At 32.5% G+C, this 3,472-nt stretch overlaps 1 pseudogene; it reads right to left on the bottom strand.

Moving 5' to 3' along the window:
• Positions 1-445: 445 nt before the first annotated feature.
• Positions 446-564, bottom strand: LOC112483930 (annotated as a pseudogene).
• Positions 565-3,472: the final 2,908 nt, after the last annotated feature.

Genomic DNA, 3,472 nt, shown 5'->3' with positions numbered 1-3,472 from the left:
GTTCAAGGGTACACTTTATATACTAGCAATAAACAACTGGAAAAATGAAATAGAAACACCATTAACAATAAGATAAGAAATTAGAAAAGCATTTAAAAGACATGCAAGAAATTCACATCGAAAAGTATAAAATATTGCTGAGAGAAATAAAAGAAGATATAAATAATTGAATAAATATATGATTTTTGTGGGTTGGAAGAAGTGACATTGTTCAAAAAATCTATTACCTCCATATTAATCCTTAGAGTCGACAAAAACCCAATGTTTTGGGTTTATTTGTTTTTAATATATATAGAAAGTGGCAGGCTCATTTTATTTATTTATTTATTTATTTATTTATTCATTTATTCATTTATTTATTTATTTATTTTTAGATGAGGCAATCCTTGGTCGACCTCACAGATTGCAAGACCTTTGTTAGTTTACAATCTCTTATTATTTTTTATGTCTACAGCACCTGGTCTTCCTAAGTGGTCTTACATCCAAGTACAAAGCGGGCCTGACCCTGCTTAGCTTCCGAGATCAAACAGGATCGGGCACATTCAGGGTGGCACGGCCGTAGATGCAAGCTCATTTTAAAACTGATATGGAAATACAAAGGCTTAGAATAGCCAAAATGCTCTTTCAAAAAAACAAATTCAAGGGTCTTATATTAATCAAAAAAGTGTGTTCTTGGTTTTGGTTGAAAAATATAATCAACAGAACACAATAGAGGGTCCAGAAATGGAATGACACTTAAGTCAATTGAATTTTGACAAAAACCCCAAACCAATTCAATGTAGAAATGAAAAATTCTTTAGAAAAAATGCTGAATTAAATAACCATTTGAATAAAATTAAGCTTAAATCCTATCTCACACAATGCACATGAAGTCTGATATATACCCAGCTTTTAACAGTTTTAATCTGTGCTCAAGCTGTGAATGCCCTTCTCTCTCCATCTTTTCTCCTCTTCCTTTCTTTTTTTTCTTCCTTTTCTCCCTACGTTCTTTTGCTTTCTTCCTTTTTCTCTCCTTTTCCTCTCTTCTTTCTTCCCTCCTGTCCTTTCTCATCCTTTCATTTTGATTGCCTTCCTAATTTCTTCCCTCCTTTTTTATATTCTGCATTTCTGAATTGTTTGATCTTTTGCAATGATCATGAGTTATTTTATACAATAAATAGAAATAACAAGTTTCTTGTGTTTTACACTGATCATTCCTCAAAATTATTACAGAACTGAAACATTCAGAGGGATACGGGAGATTTGTTATTGGAACATTATAATATCATTGTTTTTGTTTGTCTTTCATCTCTTTTTAACCAAGTTTTCAATCGAGGGCAAAATTTAAAGATGGTCAAATAAAGTAGATAATATTTATCTAATTTGATTTTTGTTTATGCAAATCCAAATAGATCATTTGATTGACAGCTCTTCTTTTTCAAAGCCTAAATAAATAGTATTAATATAGTCATACACAGTCATGGATGAGATCAGCATCATTGCTTAAAATTAAGACACATGATTTAATAACTGGAGTTTTACCGACATAATGATTATTTTCTGACTTTTATTTTGTTTTTGCCTCTCCCTAAATTTGTCATCTGGCTAAATAAATTGCCTTTTCTTGTTTTTTGGTATATTTTGTACTGTTTGAACAAAGATGAAAAATATTTAACTAAACATGAAGTGTTCAAAAATGTGTTAATCTGTTTTTCTCCTTTCCTTTTACACCTGAATAAATATTTGCAATTTGACACTAACACATTTCAGATAATTGTTTTCGATTTAAATCTATGCTATATCAGTTCTAAGGAACATTCTTAAAGCTTAAATATTGTTTCAAAGTACTATGATTTCGAAAGAGCATTACCAGTCAAAAAGCAAACAACAACGAAAACAAAAACATGTTCCTGCTTAGTTCACATTCTTGCATTTTAAATAGTCTGCTTATGCTTTTTGGCCTTTTGGTGCTGAAAATCCATAATCTGATTCCCAAATGGGTTTGACATGCTAGTTGTGGTAGTACTGCAGGATTTTAAAATAAAACACTTTATAAAGACCATTGCTCACAGTTTGGTGGCATTTGACTTTCAGAGACTAGAATGAAATTAAGAATTTATTAGCTATTAAAGTGATCCATTTCTGCTGCCAATGAGAAACAAAATCAGGTTTTTCAGCATGTCTATTATTCTTGCTTTAATGCAGACAAGCATATTTTAACAGAGAAAACAAAGCTATATATTATCATCCAAGTTCAGTTAGAAACTGTGTGACCCTCAGTTTTATTATAAGGCTATCATTTTGTTTCACTATCTTTTTTAAAGTACATGTATATGTATTGTAAATTAAATCGCATAATCCCGTCAACCTGCATGGTATAATCATTTGTGTTAATATGTATCTTCCTAATAATAAGTCTCTGGGTATTAGGACTTTCCTTGTGGCCTTATCTCACATGGGGCAGACTCAGCTACACTGAGGGCCTGGGACCTGATCAAGCAGTACTTAGATAGAAGCACCATACATACCAGTATAAAGAAACAGGTTGATTGTATGCTCATGTTCCCTTTAAATCTTGAAGACCACTATATCAGCAGCCATATCCAAACATTAAGTCATACTTGATATAAGTCTGAATTTGTCTCTAATTTCTATATTTGAGCTTTATACCTTTCCCTAAAGATCCAGATATCCTTGTAACCTGGTTTAAACAACTATATGTATAGCTTCTTCTCAGTGCTAAGCTTTGCCTTTATATTATGCCCAATATATCAGTTTCAATAAAATCGAGGCTCTTTTTTATTGGTTATTCTTTCCCAGCTATTGGTTTGTAACCTGGAAACTCAATCTACTGGCTAGAAACTCACAAGATTGTGATGAACCTTCCTGCTACACACTGGCTTAGTTGCGTTCATATTCTTTCTTTAAGTGGATCATTTTTGTATTAAAACAGGTGCAGGATCACTGGTCTAAATCTTCTAGATGCCCACTACTTTCTTGAAACAGCAAGATTGTTCCAATATCTTAATTGATATACTGTCATCTTTTCAGAAAATTGCCATTTTGTCTCTACAAAATGAGACAAAATGAGGTAAGTACTACTACTTACCTCTCAACTCATGTGTATCCTTCTAAGTCCTAGTACTTTTAAGTCTTTCCCATAAGGGTTAACCCCTAAAAATGTCTCTTTTGTGTCCTAAGATATGAAACTGGATGAATGAGAAAAGTTTCAGATTAGCTGGAGTCTCTTTTTATAAAAGAATAGTCATATATTTTGAAATTCTTCCTAGGAGAATAATTGCTCTTGGAGTATTATTTGCTATGACATTGCTTCATTCTTTCTTTCACAATCCTGCTGTATAGCTATACTCTACTTGATTTCTATATGATGAAATAGAGTTCCAGAAAAATGAAGTCACCCACCTTGTAAGTGGGGAAACCCTTTCATTCTCTCTCTCTCTCCCTCCCCCTTCTCCTCCCTCCTTCCTTTCTT

This window comes from Pteropus alecto, unplaced genomic scaffold (genome assembly GCF_000325575.1).
Source record: "Pteropus alecto unplaced genomic scaffold, ASM32557v1 scaffold467, whole genome shotgun sequence".
NCBI lineage: Eukaryota > Metazoa > Chordata > Mammalia > Chiroptera > Pteropodidae > Pteropus > Pteropus alecto.
This window is presented reverse-complemented; position numbering and strand designations above follow the sequence as displayed.